This window comes from Grus americana, chromosome 1 (genome assembly GCF_028858705.1).
Source record: "Grus americana isolate bGruAme1 chromosome 1, bGruAme1.mat, whole genome shotgun sequence".
Taxonomy (NCBI): Eukaryota; Metazoa; Chordata; class Aves; order Gruiformes; family Gruidae; genus Grus; species Grus americana.
The window spans coordinates 138,100,498-138,120,362 of NC_072852.1; the positions used below are offsets into that span (position 1 = coordinate 138,100,498).

The 19,865-nt window shown below is 40.2% G+C and overlaps 1 protein-coding gene across 2 annotated transcripts in view; it reads left to right on the forward strand.

Moving 5' to 3' along the window:
• MID1 (midline 1) overlaps positions 1 to 19,865 on the forward strand; it is a 272,856-nt gene that overhangs the window by 53,477 nt on the left and 199,514 nt on the right. The window contains exon 1 of one of the 2 annotated variants that reach the window (XM_054846060.1): positions 15,213 to 15,350. The exons of the other annotated variant lie outside the window; for it this stretch is intronic. The gene's annotated coding sequence lies outside the window, so the exon portion shown is untranslated. Of the gene's footprint in view, positions 1 to 15,212; positions 15,351 to 19,865 lie in introns of those variants that run through there. 2 annotated transcript variants of the gene reach the window in all.

Consider the following 19,865-nt stretch of genomic DNA (forward strand, 5'->3'; position numbering starts at 1 on the left):
ATTACACTATATTGTGAACACACTTATCCTAACCATTAACTTCAGTAATGTGGTAGGATGTATATAAATTAAAGTAATAGATTTTAGAAGGCAAGATGACTGGAGGGTAGAAATACATTTCTTTTGAGGTTGAATCTGTACGTCTTTCCTTCAAAGATGTGTTTTCTTTTACAAGTAATGATTTTCTGCTGACTTGTGCTGCTAGTGAAAAGTGTTAGATAATGCTTTACTGTAGAAACACATATTTGTATTTTCAGAAAGGTGTGACAGTGCCTTTGTTTTGGGTTGTGGGTTTTTTGTTGTTTGTTGGTGGTTTTTAGGGGTTTTTTTATAAAGTACCGGTATCTCAGTAGGACAGTTCAGGGATCTGCTGTGTCTTTAGAGATAAAGACAGCGAAGCACAGATCATTACACATCTATGTTAATTACAGTGTGATTAATTCGTCTGTCTGTTAATTGGGTGTGTGATGTGCCATCTTCCCTCATAGTCTCATAACTCCATTAGTGCCAGATGTCTGTCCTGGAGTCTGGAAGAACTTTCTTTACTGGTACTTAAAGTATCTGGTGCATCCACAACCACATTTCATGGATCTACTAAGTGCAGTGATTGAATCCAGCTGTTTGCATTCTGTGTCTTGCTATCATTTGCCAACCACTCACCATGAAAGCTGGGCAGGAAACAATTTCCCCATCCCATTATAATTTTCAGGATTAAAAAAAAAAAAGGAAGAGTATTGTAAGGCTGTTCCCCAGAAGGGGAAAACCCCCCAAGATTTCACACCCCCAAATAGTTTGTCCTTATGACAATCACTTCAGATGGGGAGATTCAGATTCAAAACTCCAAGCTGGATATCTTCATTGAACGTTTCTTTTTTTGAATAAATCTTTTGGAGCAATAATTTCCTGATGAAAAGCATTTAATGTCCCAAATTCTTACTATTTCTGTACACCAGAGCCACTATTTGCACATAGATGATCTGTCCTAGCTGCAAAGGGTAATTTTTTTTCCACTTGAGTGACTGCCAAGGCTTTGGGAAAAGCAGACATTGCACACTGATTTCCCTCTCACCACCCCACATCATCCATGCTTCATATAATATCATTTGATATATCTGCTGAGAGTATGGATTGAATTTACCGCCCCTTTGGTCTTTGTAGTCACTGTCAGTGACACAAATCTAATAGGAGTAGTAGGTACATGTCTGTTCTTAGGGTGCTTTTTTGCAAAAGAGGAGGATGTGCACCCATATCTACCTCTTTCTATTACCCACTTAAATGTCAATTTAGGCTCTAATTTTAGTGCTTCATTTTATATTCATAGTATTATACTGCATTATACACTTTCATTTTTATATTATATTGTACTTGAAAAGTACATTAGTCTAGGCACTGTACCAGCATAGTAGATGACTGTCTTTCACAACCTAAAACTGAGGATCTAAGGATTTACAGTCCTACTGTATTTAGCCCAAATCCCTGCTGCAGTGTATAACTTAAAAGGTCTACTCACTGGGAATTTTGACCTAACGCATACTCTATGGCCATGGAGGTGTTGGCTCTTAAGGGACAATGGGAAAGGGGAAGAAAGGGAAAGAGTAGTCTTTTTTTCCTCACCCAAGTTTGGTATGCGTTGAGGGTTGAAGGCTAAGAAGGCCTAGAGCTAATTGGTGTAGGAATGAGAAATAGGAACGTACTCGTACACCAGGTAACCATGAGCCCTGCAGATTTTCACAGTGCAGATCAGTAACTGATTGAACACCAGGACTGCTGCAACCAACTATCTAATGCTGCTTCAGGATGCCCGTGCGTGCAGGAACGCATGCCTGCTTTGGCACAGAGCGTGATCCTGTCCCCAGTGAATGCAATAATAAGGCTTCCAGCTGTTTTTCCCATAGCTGTGATTTTATCTGTTGGCTCTCAGGCATGTTCTTAGAGCGCGTGTGTCTGTTCACTCCTCCTAGGCTTTTCTTTGTAGTACTACAAAGGGTGCGTGATGTTTGTCAAGAAGCTGGCAGTACTGGGCGAGTCTATATGGAGAAACTGTACTGGCACATCTGGCTCTTGGGCATCTGGCACATTGCGAAGGGTTAGAGAACACTGGTTTGCTCTATCAGTACAGCTCTTGCCTGTTCGACGTGCCGCCTTTCTCTGTTACTGGAGACACTATGATTTGTGGCATGTGATTTGAATGTCTTATTAAATTGTAAGTGAATCCTTTAAAAATGAAATTCTGTATAGGCAAAATGACTAGATAATTTCTGCGTACTATAAATCTCTCTTCTGATTTATGGTTATTTCTGTTCATTCTGTGAAAAGATCAGCAGTAAAAGGAACAGACCAACAAACAGCTTCTTTGATACTTTCCTTGACCAATAGTGTATAAATAATTTCTGAAAGCTACTATTAACTTCCCTGGTAGGACAATAAAAGTGCTAAATAATTCTGAAGACTGGAAACAGCTCTACCCACCGATTTATTTCCTATAATACCAATAATAGGGCTGGTAGTTTTGTGATTATTTTCTCTAAATAATTCAAAAACAAAAAATAAAAATATCAAGGTATAACTGTGAGCTATAGACCTTGTAGGATAATCTTCTCTCATATATATCTTTTATTTATAGACTCAAAGGCTTTTTTATGATACTCCTCCACAGCATAGCTGGGTATCTCATAAAGTTTAATGGCCTTTTCCTAACAATGCTTATCTTTTGAGGGAACAATATCTCCATTATGAGGACAGGTAAGGAAAGAACAGTGAGCTCAGGATTACCCAAGGTCACAGTGGAAGCACACAATAGTAACAGAGGTGGAGTGCAAACTTCAAAATGGTGTGTTAATACCTAGTCTTTCTCTCCACAATATCCTTTCCACTGCCACATGCTGCTTATTTATAAGGAGCATCATCGCATATCGGGAGAATTAGTTTTGTGTTAATGGCAAGGCACCTAGGATTATTTATCTTCTTCCATTGCTCTTTGCAAATGCATTCATCAGTACCCCAAAATGTCTCCTGTGAGTCATTCTCGTTGTCACAGTCGCTATTCAAATGATAGAAACACGCAGAAAAAAGCTTCGCCCGTATGAAAGGATCCCCACGATGGAAAGCGACCTCCAGCTGTCAGACGCGCCGGGCTTGTTCACTGCGTGATCCGGCATAAGCAGGGCTGACTTCCAGCCTCCGAGCACAATGCACCGTGCGTGGGGTCACCCTCCGGCTCCCCTGCCCCCTGCTCCCAGGCCATGGGGCTGACCTCCTCCCTCGCGGAACGTGACCCCTGCCAGCCCAGCCGAAATGGGCTCAGCGGACTCCCAGCCGGAGCGCAAGGCTCAGAGCACGGCTTTCGGCAACAGAAATGGTAATAGGAGAAAACATTTGTCTTTGGAGGCACCGCTACCGCCAAAGAGAATATTCAGCTCCATTCTTATTTAAATAGGGTGCATATTCAAGACTTCACTTGTTTTAGAAGCTCTGTGAGATCTCAGGGGAGGGAAAAGTAGAAGCATGCTGTCAAGCTTCTTTGGCAATTAAAAGAAAAATAAAGGGACGCTTATTCTGCTGTGATTTAGAGTATGTAATTTCAGTGATGTGTATGCACATGTAAATATGTGTGTGTGCATAATAAGTCCACATGTGCAGAGAGAGAAAAAGATACATGTTGCTGTAGTTAATCAGCAGCAAAAAATATGGGATGTCTGAATTATTTGATAAAGGTAGTCTGTGGAATTAGAAAGTTTATTGTGTGATTGATCTAGATTCATTCAAGTAACCTTGTTGAATTTAGTGGAACTATTTGTATGAATGAGAGATGCTGCATCTTGTCCTGGAGTTAGTCCCACAAAGTGGTTATTGCGTGGGTTGAAATGAACTGAAAACCAACACATTTTGCATATTTTATATATAACTTCAAGCACTTCCAATATTGTTTCCATTACCTTGTCATAGGGGAAACAAGTCAATTAGCTGCATTATAGAAAATTGGATATTTCCAGGGTATAATACTTAAAATGTTGTTACTTCTTACTGTTATAGTATGCACGATACTTATAGTTCAAACTGAATTTCACTCAGAGAGGATTTACAGTCTGAGGATTAGATCAGTTTGTCCTCCATATCCTTGAATAAGAGAGGGCATGGAAGAAGGACCGAAAGGCCTTGAAATCTGGTGCAGTGTATGTCTGGATGTGAAGGCTTCTATCTAGCAGGTTACTTCTTGGAGTTATTGTGACCCAGAACAGCTCTGTGTAACTTTTCCCATCTGTTCTTCAACCTCCACTCGCATGCAGAGACCTGGGAGAATGTCTTTGTTCAGCAAGATGAAAAAAGAGATGTAGCACCTTAGAAGAGAAGGTAGGGAAATAGTCAAGAGGTTGATAAGTGAATATTTTCATAACAGAGGCTAATGCAATTGGCTAGATTTATGTATTTATCTTATTCTTTATTTTAATAAAATTGTATCTTATACCTGGCCTTGAAGAAGAATGTGTTTTTAAATATTTTAACAGAGCAATGGCAGAGTAAATGGATGGAGATGGTATGCAAAATTGTTTTACATGATATATATGAAATATGAGGTGCCTTGGCTGCTGCTGGCAATTACTTTTTAAAGCCCAGTTCTCTCAAGGATTTTGTGATTTATTTTTTATGTTCTTTAAGGCTACACTCTTGTTGTGACAATTCTCGTATAACATTCGCTTATGTGTAAATAAATGTACATAAAACTATGAAATAGTGAGGGCTTCTTATATGTTTCAGTTTCTGTTACTTTTTTTGTTTCTTACTCATAGAATCGCAGGATGGTTGAGGTTCGAAAAGACCTCTGGAGGTCATCTGGTCCAACCTGCCCGGCTGAAGCAGGGTGAACTAGAGCTGGTTGCCCAGAACCGTGTCCAGACGGCTTTTGGTATCTCCAAAGGTGGAGACTCCACAACCTCTCTGGGCAACCTGCACCAGTGCCTGGTCACCCTCACAGTGGAAAAAGTGTTTCCTTTTGTTCAGAGGGAACCTTCTGTGTTTCAGGTTGTGCCCGTTGCCTCTGGTCCTAGCTGTCACTGGGCACCAGGAAGACAGAGGACCAGACCTGAAGCCACCCAGTCACGGTTCAACGTAGTTGGCATGGAAGTCAGTATGTATTGCCCTTCTGGCTTCAGGTGGAGTTGGAACAGACCCTTATTGCCCTCAGAAAACCTAATGATTGTTGGCATGTCAAAACTCAAATCAAATTTGAAGTTTAGTTGCAGATGAATTGAATATTTATATGAAAATTAAGGCCGTCTTTTTTGGTTTTCTTTTATAAAAGCTGTAATTGTTTAAACTGTCTGTGAAAAACTGGTGTGTGGGACAAACGGGATTTCTTACCACATGATCAGGGTTGATTTTATATCCCCCTTTTCACTAATCCAAGATGCCTCTGAGAACTGTGTATATGTCAGGCTACATTTTATTGTGGAGCTTAATTGCTGCAAAGGATGATCTATCTGCTAGAATTTTTGTTCCCATTAATAAACTCTCTTGGTAGTTATATAAACATTTATTGTAGTCCATTAATGAAAAGTATGCTGGTGCAGGTGTTGAGTGTACCATAATAAAATTTTAGCAGTCAAGAGGTTGTTTATTGCACTCAGTCACATATTCTGTCGTACTCTCAGGTATTGAGACTGAAATGGAACAAATGAAAAACCAAGATTAGAGCCTCTTAAAATTGGAAATAAGTTAAAGGAAAACATTTTTTAGCCACTGTGCCTTTTTTCAGTTGCAAAACAATGCATGATTAATTTAGAGGAAATAATATTATTTCTCCAAGCAGACTCTCTGTGATACTTTTTTTTTTTTCCCAACATAATAAATACTGTTGCCATAAAAACAATGGAAACCAAGAACTCTTGACAACTCATTTTAGGTCTGGTAGGCTTGAATGTAAACTGAGTGGCCCAGAGAGAGTTGGTGAAAGAGTTTGCTTGCTGTAATTGTAATAAAGGAAATTTAAAAACCACAATCTGTTTCAAGTCAAAAATGAACAACTGAATATTGTCTTAAGCATTTTTTCCCCTGTTCCTTCCATGCTGACGCTCTTTAGGCAAGTGGCATTATGGGACTCAGGATACAAATGCTATTTCTGTTAGATAAGTAAAACTGTCTTGTTTCTGAATCCTTCAGTCCGTTAATTCAAAGTTTGTAGTTTCAGAGTCTTTGCTTTACAGTATAAGAAAATAAAACACAAAAGCTAGAAATAAGTCATGGGTAGGGATCAAATCATACACTCTATTTGTTTCTGGTGTTACAGTTCATTTAGTAAACTTTATGTGCCTAATGGGTTTGATACAATGTTAAATGCATTTAGTTATTTTATGCAATGTATCTTCATTTTTGTCTCTATCTAATATTGATTCCAGAAAGGTGGCCCTTCTCTGACTGGCATGCCATTTTGGCTATTACAGCATTACAAAAGCATAACAAAACATTTTTAAAAGAATGTCTGGGGGGAGGCGTGAACATTTGTGGCTGGTACTAAGCTTTCATTTGAAAACTAAGATTAATGCCATTATTATATGATATTATCATTATAATATCATTTTTGGTGTAAGAAAAATATGGGTTTCTGGCCTAGCTTCTACATGTCTTGTATATGTAATAGTGTGGGGTTTTTTATAGTTTTCTTAGGGTGGTGTGCTGGTTAGTGTATCTGCTGAGCGACTTCATGTCTGAAGGATCCATGCTCATGATGGTGCTCACAGTTTTACACGGTTTAACCATAGGAGGGAGCCTCTCCTCTTTCGAAGTTACCCGGGAAGATGCAATCATAGGCCTTTGGAGGTTATCTTCCTACCAGTTTGCATTTGGAAGTGTAAATGCGTCTTTTTTTCCTGTAAGGCTGACCCACTGCAGTTTCACAGGCAGGTACGTTTACTTGGGAGTGAAGCCTGCTAGTTCCAGAGACGGCTGTGCAGAAACTATCAAACCCTGTTCCCAGCGGCCTGCGAGAGCGGGATCAGACCTGAGCACAAATGGGATTCAGTCTTTGTTAGAAAATAACTGGGTTGCATAAATATCTGCCAGCAGCGCTACTGCAGGAAAGAGTGCTGCTTTAGCTGGTGCCGCATAGGTGGGACTCTAGCCTTTTCCATAGCACCTCTGTCTTCTTTACAGACAGTCGTTACTGGGCAAGTAAATATTTTGGTGGTTGTCCATTTATTACAATCAGGTTAGGTTTGGCCTTATTACAAAATTTACACAGTTCGAAGTAAAATTTGTGTTTTAATGGAGTTGATTAAGTGGAAGGAAACCTGTGTGTGAGTATATTTAAATACGTTTCTGACTACATTGGTTACACTGAATTGGATCAATAAGTTGATATGAGAGAGAGAGAGAAATTAATCTGTTGAATTAAAAACCACAAAATAGATGCGGAAGGGAAGTGTAACGGTGGAGAGGGGAAAAAAGGAGAATGGTTAGAGAAGCTTGAGCAAAAGAATGACTTAAAATGACTGATTATTAAAGCTTAATACCCAAATTAAATTTTAGGTAATTTCATTTTTTTTAATCCATATAAATAAGATCTAAAAGAAGCTACCCTTAAAGTTTCTATGTGGTCAGAAGTTATTTCCCAGGTTACTTGTGCTTGCTGATTCAGCTTGGGTCTCCCCTTCATGGCGAGCAGAGGTTTCTCCGATGCTTTGGCCATCAGGCCTGCCCTCCTCTTCCTCATCTTACAAGTCTGAGCTAGGGCACTGGGGCTGGAGTGAATGAGAGGTGGTGGTTGTCGCTGAGATGCCATAGAGATGCATAGTGCTTGCGGTGCCTGGAGTGAGAGCTCACAGCAAACTCAAACAGGAAAGCGGGACCTCACTTAAACTGACCTGTTTCTCCGGCCTTTCAAAGCTGTTTTTCCAAGTTTCTCCCCTCCTTACTCCAGTTCTGTGCCATATTATTGCTTTCTGTGAATCCTCTGCCCACTCAACTTATATTCTGAAATCTGTCCTGGACAGTAACAGGTTTATCTTACAGTATTCTGAACAAATAAAAAAAAAAATGCCACATTTTCTCACAGCAAGAGCAGTGCATATATTAGCTCAGGCATTTCTCACACCTAATATTCTACTCCTTTCCTTGCATACGTTATTGGATAATATCCAGATATACGTTATTTTTTTCTTGTCATGTGAATATGATGATAACTCCTAGGGGGAATCTTTAATGAGGGGGTAAATCTGCAACAGAGCTTAAGTCACAGCTCAGTATTACAAATTCTTGTTCATATAAGTAGATTTCTTGTATGGCGTCTGATTAACTGTAAGACATTGATGATGCTTGTGTCTGCAGTAGTTTGCAGGGCAGCTTCCCATAAGCTATTTATACCATATGTCAGTATGCCACTTTATTCCTTACTTCTCCGCCCTTTTCCCAAGTTAACTATATTAATTTTTCTTTGTTTTGGAAAAATGGGCAATAATACCACTATGTAAACCAGTGTGTATATGTTTTCACTGTAGTAATATCCAAAAGTTGGAATTCCAACTGTGCTGCAAACCTCTGAACTACAGAGAAAATATATTTCTGTCCTCCAAAGAACTTTACAGCCTGAGGCTTCAAGCCTAGGAATTTTTTATGCAGATGTTTGTCTTTAAATACTGAAGTAGTTACAAAAATCTTGATGGTTGGACTTTCAAAGGCCTTTCAGTCTTCTCCTGCTTATGTCTGTGTGCCTGTTGCTCTCAGTCTGTCTGTAGCGCAATCGTGATGACAATATCTGATCAATTAAAAAAATTTTGGGGAGTGTCTGTAGTATGGATGTGTCCAGATGTCAGGCTGCCCACTCATCCCAGGGCTGGTGCAGAGGGCTGCAGAGAATGGGCTGGATTATGGCTGTTTTTCCTGGCTGCCCAGGAGCAGTAGCCCACTGTCCAAAATGACAATGTTGGCTCATTTCTGACCAGTCCTTCTCTGACCAGCATGCCATGTATGCCAAAGCCTCTGAAAAGGTATTTGGAATGTTTCTGTCCAGTTTATAGTGAGTAACATGCTTCTTGCTCTCTACAGTTTATGGATGGAGGAGGGACGAAGATCTAACCTTTTACAAGTCACAGGCTGTTCTTTCCATTTGCTGTTTTATTTTATTCTTCTATCAAACTTTAGGAAGACTGACATACTCACCAAAGTTCACCGGGTAGATGCACTGGCGTCAGCTGACATGCTTTGAAGTTCCAAGCCAGATATCCTCAGTTTCACACGTACACTCCTAATGTAAACCCAGCTGCACTGATGAATCCTTACTTTCATCCAACTCAGAAACAAAAGCAGAGAGAGAATGGGTTTAGACTCAGCCCATGGAGATCAAGCCCAAAGGAAATGCCATTAGAAAACCCTCACTGAAGTGAAACACTGACTTGAGTAACATTCTTGCTGGAGTGACTCTCTCTAATAATCTGAATTTCTTATTTCTTTTCCTTTTACCTATCTTTTTCTACTGTTCTTCCCTTGTTACTACTAGTTGCCTTTCCTTCTCACACCAGGTCTCTCTTCCAATTTGCAGACTTGCCACTATGTTGCTTTCTCAGAAGACAGATCCTGTGATATAGCTGAAGAATATCCCTGAAATTCAACATACATATGTTATAGGCTGGCTGAGCATAGGTCATTAAATAGCCTTACCTTTGTATGGTAAAGTTTTAATATTAATGGACTGTGTTAAAGAGTTGGTTAAGACGTGTGATCTCTAGGGCATCTACTGACTATTTATGGAACTTATGCTTCTTGATCAAATGCTTAAAAGTCAGATGATGGGTGTACCCTTAAGATGTGCATTTCCCTCTGTTTATAAAGATATATTGCCTCCATTTTCTACACTGCCTTTAAGAATTACTGGGAGTTCCTTTCTAGGAGAAGGTAAGCAAACAAAACCAAAGAACTGCAGTGGATTGCACTAATCGGTCACACCAGCAATTCTCAAAGAGCTTAGCAACCTTTAAAGTTTCCTTTTGCTGGAGTCTTTTCCAGTGCAGTTGCCTGCACCACTCTGCTTGCAGAAAAGATTATTTGAAATGCACTTACGATTGCTATTAAAAATGCAGGGCTATTATCCAAATGACTTTGCCTTATGCTTTTTGTTAATCCAAGAAACACAGAAAGGAGTAAACGCTATGCAAAAATGGTGGGTTTGACAGATGATACAGATAAAAGAGGACATAACTGTGAGCAAGTAAAGAAAAAACTATGTAGCAGAGTGTGTAAACCTGCTGATATTTCCTAAAGCTCGGACTTCCTTCAGGTATTTGTCGTGAGTTAGTCTGAAAATTACGTTTTGCTACAAGAATGAGAAAAATGAGCTCTTCCAGTTCTTCAGTGCCTGTTGTTTTCAGTCGTATGTCCTATTGTGAGATTCCCCCCCACTCCCATGCAAACTTATTTTAACTTGCTTCCCAGTACAAAGCTGGCTACACTTTTCAAGCTTCACTCTTTCTTTTGACAGGTAGAGCTCTTCTTGTTTGTGTGTATCATAGCTAACTACATGCTAGATGGCATGAACTTTTGTTATTTCGATGTTATTTATATAAAGTGGTCTGTGAAGAGGTCTTATCCTTTCTAAAAAATGTAATGTGCTTCCGTCTTTACAATGGGAATGCTCTCAGATTGTTAGAGAGAGACAAAGAAACAATGACAGCAGTTTAGAAACTGTAATTGGGATATAATGGTTCACAAGTACATCCCTTAAAACTCCTTTTTAAGGGGTGAAATTCACACCACATGACTTTCACCATGCTAAAGCCCCACCTAAATCCCTGAATGGGATCACCTGCAGCAAGTGTGTAATTCTAAGGTGGTTCTCAGAAAGAAAACTAATTTAAAAATTGCAGTTGAATTGATGAAACAAGATAACTGCAGGTATTCCTCTGTATAAGTCTGTCAGATTTTGCTTTTCTGGATATCAATCAATCTCTGACTTCTGTTTGATTATCTTTCAGTATTACCATGAGTTGGGTAACACGTCACAAAAATTCTACAGAAAGAAAAATATTCATAAATATGAAAGCCGTATGAAGGCAAATATTTCATATGAATATGAAATATTCATAAATACCATCATCTGAAACAAAATGAATCTTTTTGGAAAGACAATAGTATTTTTGAAAGAATAAGATTTGCATATATTTCTGATGTAATTTTGTTACTGGAGAGACTTCGTGTATATTTTTAGACAGAATTATGGATATCAAATCCAAAACTAGAATCAATAACAACATATTTGTGTGATAACAAACACAAAATATGTAAGAACTTGATCTCAAACATAGGGTAGACTAGTCCTTGTTTTCATAAATCATCTTTCCAAGCATGAGAATCACTGGAGATGGGGTGCAGTAGTGTGGAAAGCAGAGACTTGGCTTCCTGCCTAAGACTTCCTTGGGCCAGGTCATTTGGCCTCAGTATGCACCCATAAAATCAGAGATTTGACACTGTTGTGGCTTAACTGGGCAGGCAGCTAAAACAACCTCACAGCCATTTGCTCACTACCCCTCCCCCCACTGGGATGGGGGAGAGAAATGGGGGGGGAAAGGTAAAACTCATGGGCTGAGATGAAGACAGTTTAATATGACAGAAAAGGAAGATAATAATAATAATAATAATAATAATAATAATATGCAAAACGAGGCACAGCACAATTGGTCATCACTCGCAGAACAGCAATGCCCAGCTAGTTCCCAAGCCATGGTCACTGCCCCTGGCCAGCTTCCCCAAATTATATACTGACCATGACATCGTATGGTATGGAATATCCCGTTGGCCAGTTTGGGTCAGCTGTCCTGGCTGTGCCCCCTCCCAGCTTCTTGTGCACCTCCAGCCTCCTCGCTGGCAGGGCTGTGTGAGAAGCTGAAAAGTCCCTGACTTGGTGTAAACATTGCCTGGCAACAACCAAAACATCAGTGTGTTATCAGCATTATTCTCATCCTAAATCCAAAACACAGCACTATACCCACTACTAGGACAAAAGTGAACTCTATTCCAGCCAAAAACCAGGACAATATCCACCCCTTATTCTATACCATTGTACTGGGTTTGCGTGGCCAGGTTTTGGTAGTGGCGCAGCTACAGGGGTGGCTTCTGTGAGAAGCTGTTTGAAGCCCTCATGTCCGATAGAGCCAATGCCAGCTGGTTCCAAGATGGACCTGCCACTGGCCAAGGCCAAGCCCATCAGCAACAGTGGTAGCGCCTGTGGGGTAACAGAGTTAAGAAGCAAAAAAAAAACAAACTAGGGCCAGTTTTTGCAGCCAGAGAGAGGAGTGAGAATATGTGAGAGGAACAGCCCTGCAGACACCAAGGTCAGTGCAGAAGGAGGGGGAGGAGGTGCTCCAGACACCAGAGCAGAGATCCCCCTGCAGCCCATGGAGCAGACCATGGTGAGGCAGGCTGTCCCCCTGCAGCCCATGGAGGTTGATGTGGAGCAGATATCCACCTGCAGCCTGTGCAGGACCCCATGCCGGAGCAGGTGGGGACACCTGAAGGAGCCTGTGACTCCATGGGAAGCCCACACTGGAGCAAGCTCCTGGCAGGACCTGTGGCCCTGTGGAGAGAGGAGCCCACGCTAGAGCAGGTTTGCTGGCAGGACTTGTGACCCCGTGAGGGACCTATGCTGGAGCAGTCTGCTCCTGAAGGTCTGCGCCCCGTGGGAGAGACTCACGTTGGAGCAGTTTGTGAAGAACTGTCGCCCATGGGAAGAACTCACACTGGAGAAGTTCATGGAGGACTGTCTCCTGTGGGAGGGAGCCCACACTGGAGCAGGGGCAGAGTGTGAGGAGTCCTCCCCCTGAGGAGGAAGGAGGAGCAGAGACAGCGTGTGATGAACTGACTGCACCTCCCATTCCCTGTCCCCCTGTGCCGCTGGCAGGGAGGAGGTAGAGAAATCGGGAGTGAGGTTGAGCCCAGGAAGAAGGGAGGGGTGGGGGGGAGGTGTGTATCTTTTCCTTGATGATCTGAGGTGTCGTGGCCCATCAAGCTATAAATAATTCATCCTTGTGTTGCCAGTCCCAGTCCACCTGAGCCACTTTAATCCTAGCAGCCTGATCCAACTGCTGGTTGTTCTGATGTTCCTCAATGGCCTGATTCTTGGGTACGTGGGCATCTACATGATGTACTCCAGCATTATCACAATGAACCCATCTGATTAGATGAACAAGCAGAAACAAAGACATAAAGATATTAGCAACCTGTGTCCTTTTCTAAGGAAAGAAGAGGCTGACTTCACATGTTAGGGTGTCTGTTAATGACCTTAAGGCTATGGAGGCGGAGCCTTACATTTCAGAGTTCATTCACCATCTTCCTTTTTTCAATCTTTCACGGAAAGGCAATTTCTTTGTGGAGAGTTCTGTGAAATCTGGCAGGTTTTATGTTAAATATGTTAATCTTGTAAAGAGATTTCAGAACTCATTTTAGCAGAGAATTTGCATTTAAGATGCTGAATTTGCAGATACCAATTTTTATATGTATATATGAATCTTCTGATATTTTATGATTTTTTATTTTTAGGTAATAAATATAAGACTTTGCATTGCAATTGTTTGCCTCAGGTTATTGCAGTAAGGCCTTTGTCCAGTAAAGAATTGTCCAAGATTCCTGGTTAAGTAATTAAATCAGCATAGGTAAGAGTTCACAAAATTCACAGTCCAAGTGTTCTTTGGTTATAAATGAAGCAAATAGAATTCCTTTCCTTCCTTCCTTTGTTCTCTGCTGATGTTGCCATTTTATTAAACTAAAATACAATTTGGAGTAAACCATTGGGATTAATTCCTCTTCCTGGAGCCTCTTCCTTATCCTCTTACACCCTAACTCCAACAAAAGTGGAAAGGGATTCCCCCAACTTCCCAATTTTGAGGTAGGAAAAAGGTGTTCCGGGCATTTATTGCACGTTTGGTTCATTTTCACTGTTAAAATGTTTCTGTATGGTGAAAGATCCTCCTCTGCTCCTGTCTCCTCCTTCAGCTAAGCAATAATGGGGAGACAGAGCCATGAAGTCACAACCCATATTGTGGAAAAAGATCTCATCCATCAAACTGTCACCTCAGTTTTCTGTCCAGGGTCACAGAGGAACAAAGTCAGCTTGTGTCAGGTTGAAATAGCATTGGTAAGTGTTAGTGTGTGTGAAGCTGGTGGTTTGAAGTCTATTTATTTTGTTTGAAAGGCTCAAACAGCATGCTGCCGAGCAGAGGAACAAGCAGGAGGAAGTCTCCTTATAAATTATTACTGGAAGGCTCACAGCCATCATTTAAGATGTGAAATTATGCCAACTGCTTTTCTAGGTCTTTGATTTACTTTGTGGCAGCTGTCTGTTTCTGAGTTTCCACGTCTCACAGAGAGGTAAAGCGTGCATTAAAAACTAATATGACAACAGCACTTCTTTAACAAAGATTTAATGCTTTCTTGAAAACTAGCGAATATGCAGGGGATGTTATCTCAATATCTATGGCATGCTTTCAAGACAAATCGTGTGAATAAAATGCTGTCTCTTTTTACATAAACTGGGAGCGTAGATAGAAATCTTCTTTCGTTGTGAAAAATGCAATTGTTTGTTCTGATTTTAGCTATCAAAAGCATTTCAGGGAGGCACCAGTGGTTTTTCTATATTGCATTTAATTTGGTGATTCCTAATGCTATTGATTTCTGTTGGGCTCTTTTTCCTTATACTTCTTATTATTGATTTTCTAGGGGAACATCTTTGTTGTTATTTTGCTGTTTGAAATATTTAAGGTTTATTTACATGTTCTTTGTTAAAAAGAAAAATCTTAGGCCCAACAACAGCTTAGGAAGTCACGTAGCTAATTTAAAAAGAACAAAAAAAAAAGGCTAACTACTTCAGTGCGGGCTAGCTGAGATGCACGCGGGGAACTCTTGCAAGTACCCAGGGGTGTGCTCATTTCAGAAATTAGCGGCTGAGAGGGTGATGAATGGAGATGTGCACTTTTCCGTGCCTTGTCCCGACGCACCGTCTGTGTTCGGGGTGTGCTGCCCAAGTGCCCGGCGAGCTTGTTTGGATACCCTCCCTGCGGATGGCCGTGCGGCGGGGAGCCGGGGGAGGGGGGGCTGAGTGGCAGCAGCATCTCTTCCCCCACCCCCCGGGAGAATCGCTTCTGCTGAAGTCATTTGGTGTGTGCTGCTTTTTCCTGTGCGAGGATTAGGGAGTAGGAGAATGGCTTTGTGAGGAGGCTCGGAGAGAGGGAGCTGAAGAGAGGCTGAACAGAGGGGCCGAAAGACTTTAGCCTTTCATAGTTCTTTCAGTCAATTCATTCTGGGAGACCAATTGCATGCGATACGGCAGCTGGGGGTTTTGTTTTCCTTTCAGCTATATACTGTAGGAGAAGCTGGTAAGGTTATTTTTTTTTTTTTCCCTTGTTCTACTGTTCCATGATGCTATTGTAATTGCTTTATCAAAGTGACTGTTTGGTGAGGAAGGGAAGTTGGTTAATGATGTTGAGGGTCCCCTGCATTGTCTCTGCTTTGTGCAGCTGCATAGTTTGGGGAGAGGCACTGTTTACAGTAGAGGGGCTGGTTTCCGTTGAACAACTTTGCTGTTATTTTTCCAAAGTTGTTTCAGCCTTTCTTTCGGTGAAGCTAGGAAAATAAGCAAATAAACGGACTCGGCTGTTTAGAAATGGGTAAATTTGTAGAGGCTGCAATTTGTTGAAAAAGCTGTTTTGCCGAAATCCCGGTTTCAGATGTTCTGCCTTTGATGTTATCGGATTTGTCACTCTGCTGGGTCAACTCCAAAACTGGGTTTTATGTGAGAACCTTCTCTCACAAATCTTTTCTTTGCATTTTCAGCAGGGACAAGATAGGTCACTTGAACTGATAGCCAAAGAAAACAAAACAAAAATGTATCTGTGGAGGGTGGAAATATTTGGGGAAAGGAAAAAATCCTGGGGGAACTCTGGAATTAAAAAATAAATGAAGGAGCATTAATTCTTGGCACTAATTTTTAGCAGAATGCTCCTGATCAGTGTAACAGGAAGCATGTGGTTAGGCAGAGAATACAAATACTCTTTCAGAAGATTCAGGATGCACAGGTGCATATCCTGTCTAACTGCACCCTTCCAAAGAGGGAGTTAACAGATTTATCCTCTTTGGGGGGGGGGGTGGGGGGGGTGGGGGGAAGGAAAAGAAAACCAGAAGATCCTGGGTATCCTGTCCCTTTCCCCTCTTCTTGTTATTTCTAGAATAGTGACTTGTATTTGTCAGAGTCTTTTATTTCCTTTCATATTATCGTGGGAAACTTTAGCTTGAATTGGTTGGCCATACGTGAGCGCAGCTTGGGGCATACCATGTCTATTCCACAGGCAGGCTATGAAAATCCTGCCTGTGACTCAGAAGAATTGTAAAGACCATAATTACCAACAAAAGTTTCTTTTGTGGCCATTCAAAAATCACGAACAAGGTAAGGGGGAATGATTGACAACAGTTACACTGCTGATTGACAGAGAACCAAAAACTTGGTCTGTGACTTAGTATGTTAGTTTTTCAAGAAGCTTTGACCTTTTTCACTCTTATTCCGTTCTTTCTGGTGGACTATTCCCAACTCCCCTATTGAGGGTGGAATGTCTATCTAAAATGTGTCTTTGTAATTACTGCCTGTAGTCTGTACGTCTCTTTACAATGATATGCTTATTTGTTGATGCCGAAACAAAATTGAGAGATGCATTGCAATCAGACCTCCATGAAAGAATGTGTATCTTTTATATGCCTCACATGCTTAACTATTGATTTCAGCTACAAATTTCACTCTTATGAAGTAATGAAGTGCCACATCCAAATCCTGCAAATTTATACTCACAGTTCTAGCTCTTAATAATGGAAGGCCCAAGGATATCAATGTGGTTACTCATGTGAGTAAAGATTTAGAGACTCATTTCCCATTCATGAATGAAATGGTTTAGGAAGTGCACAGTTACTATGGTTCTCTTTTGGGTTAAAAACAAAAATCTCCATTAAAACAACCACTAATGAGATTTGTTAGAGGCGCCCAAGGATAGACAATTTCACTGATTTAATATAAGAATGTGGTAGACTCTTGACAGCAGTATTTCAAGAAGAATGATGAAAACATTCTCTCTCTTCAGCTTATTAACAGTTTTAGAAACACAGGAAACATAATTCATCTCTTCGTGCTACACCACTAGACATGGCCATGACCCTTGAAATACCACCACAACTATGAGCTACTCCTCCCATTGAGAATAAAAGTTAATTTAGTGTGGTCTTCATCACGTACTCCCCCCTACTTCCAGTAATAACTGTCAGTTCTGGCAAATGACAACGAACTGATATTTCAGGTTAGGCTTTTCCTGGGTTTCTGTAGACAAAGGTACAGTATCTCCAGCATGCAGTGTTTATTACTTTCACATCTTTGGTTTCATTGCAAGAAGACAAGGCAGGATGTGTTCTCTGATTATTGATACAGCAGTTAAGGCTCCTTAGTTCTCTAGTGGAAAAATTACTTTGTTTCAGTGTTTCTAAACTGTTCAATAACATCCTTTCAATTACAGAGAGAGAAATATATATTTCCTGCTATTTCTTTCCTAGTTTTCATGAATTCTAAGTTTTCAAATGTGATTTTGAATAACAAATGGGCATCTAACTTAAAAGAACTCACAACCGATATTATATCTATACAAGTAGATGGTAAAGGAACTACACTAAAGTTGTTACGCAAGAGAACCCTAAAACTAACTGCCTGAAACAGAAAAGTGTCTATCCTATCATTTTTTTAATAAAGCAGAAATACATATACTTTTATATGTCCATTATTGTTTAAAAAAGGGCCTCTAATTGTAAATGAAAGATCACTACCAATATCACATTTACACATAAAAAAGTAAATCTTGCCTATAAATGTCTTTCATTAAGTTAAAGCAGAACAAAATTAATTCCAAAGGTGGAGGGAAGCACATATAAATAAACATAACATCCATTTACTTATAAAATTAGAGCAATCTAAAGATACTCCAGCAGTCATTAGCTATGAGCTATTTGTCACAACTGGAAGTTTTAGGTACATGAAAAATGTAATATTGCTTCTTGAAACACATACACAATTCTGTAAAAGCAATTGTATGGTTGGAGCTGCCATACTGGTGCTGTGCTGCAATTTGGTGCATTTTTTTGTGAGCTTTGTCACATTTCTTAGTCCAGATGTCACATAAAGACCATATAGCAAAGAAAAAAAAAAAGTGTGTTTTCTATGCTATATACATACATGCTTATATATGCACGTATAAAAATTAGTGGCAATTTATTAAAATGCAGTTGGCACACTGCAGATTATTTTCAAGCTGGTTTTGTTAGTATTATTTTATTTGTACTCTTGCTTGCATCACTGTAAGAGTTGTTGTTTGAACAAACTCGTAAAGATACATGCTAACATCATGCATCTTCTATGTTCGTTAGCACACAGAGGATTCACAAAGCCTATGCTTAGAGCTTATGGCTATCCATCTTCCTAGAAATAACTACCTGAAGCGAATGTCACCGTGAATCATGCTAAACACAGTGTAGAAGAGTTCTACTTTTCTTATCCTTAACTGAAGAAAACACATCTGAGCTCTCATGGGAAGCTGCCATTTTACAAACAGTAAGCAGCAGGAGGTCCAGTCTGGTGGAACAAGATAGGAATTAGAGAATACAGTTCCCATTTGACACAAAACAAGAGATTTTTGAATGTTGCTTCGAAATCATCTTCATTTATTTCTTTTTTTTAATTGCCGTGAAAGTACTTTAGATACTACTTCAGTCATTTTTACTCATGAAATAACAGAATATAGAACAGGCTGCGGTTTTTTGTCATATATATTTAAATGATACTTATAGTTTCTAAATGCATCTATGAAATTTTCAAAACCTTTTGGTGAAATTCTGCATGATTGCTGATGCATCTTTCTGTTGCGCACATCCTCCAGCATCTTAGAAGTACAGCGTGTTCCGTAGCTTGGGATTTGCTTGGTTTTTAAATCCAATGCAAACAGAGAGAAATCGAACTGCTGAGTAGGAGATCAACTGCGGGACGATTTAAGCAGAAGAATGGTGGGACATGGTAACAATATATGGCTGAGGTTTGCAAAGCTCACAAGTATCCCACCGTCTTCCCAGAAAGTGTTTCAGTGATGTATGTCCATGTCCCTTTGTCTTTGAAAAGCTGTAACATTTACAAGCATGTTGTCCGCTCTGGTTGCATGTAGTAGGTATCTTTTATCTTAGAAATCTCAGTCTTTTAGAAAAGTAGTATCCATTTCCATGATAAACTTCCAGGGTTTAAGAGATTGACTTGTGGTCCATTATAAGTTAAAATTCAGCCCACATGGTGTGGCAGACTGGGCAGGATGCTGTCTGTCAAGGTCTCATAGTTGATGCAGAATGAAATTATTGAGACGTGTGGTCTTATCCAATTAAAAGTTTGACTGAAATGTTAATGGTATTTTGGCTGACACTTTGGGAAAGACCACCAGTGATTTCCTAAGGGGAAAGTACTATTAGCTTCCAACCATACCTGAGTCTGTCCAAGCCCAGTACATTATTAGCTGTCATCTATGTAGATTTGTAAGAGCTTTTGAAGTTTTCTGGATTACGTGCAGACAGAAAAGAGATGGATTATTTTTACTTCCATGAACCAGAGTATCATAATTCAGTGATAAATAAAGGAAGCTAAGGGTCAACCTGTCAGTCAAAACTCACCTACATTAGAAAAATGTGTGAAGCTTTTTTTCTGCTCTGGTCCTTCTTATCCAGTGCAACCAGTTGTAGAAGTGGTGTAAGCTGAGACTCCGGGACTCCAAGGGCTTTCAGAGCATTCTCAGGTGGCAAATGAAGGAACAATGGAATTTGACTGCCTC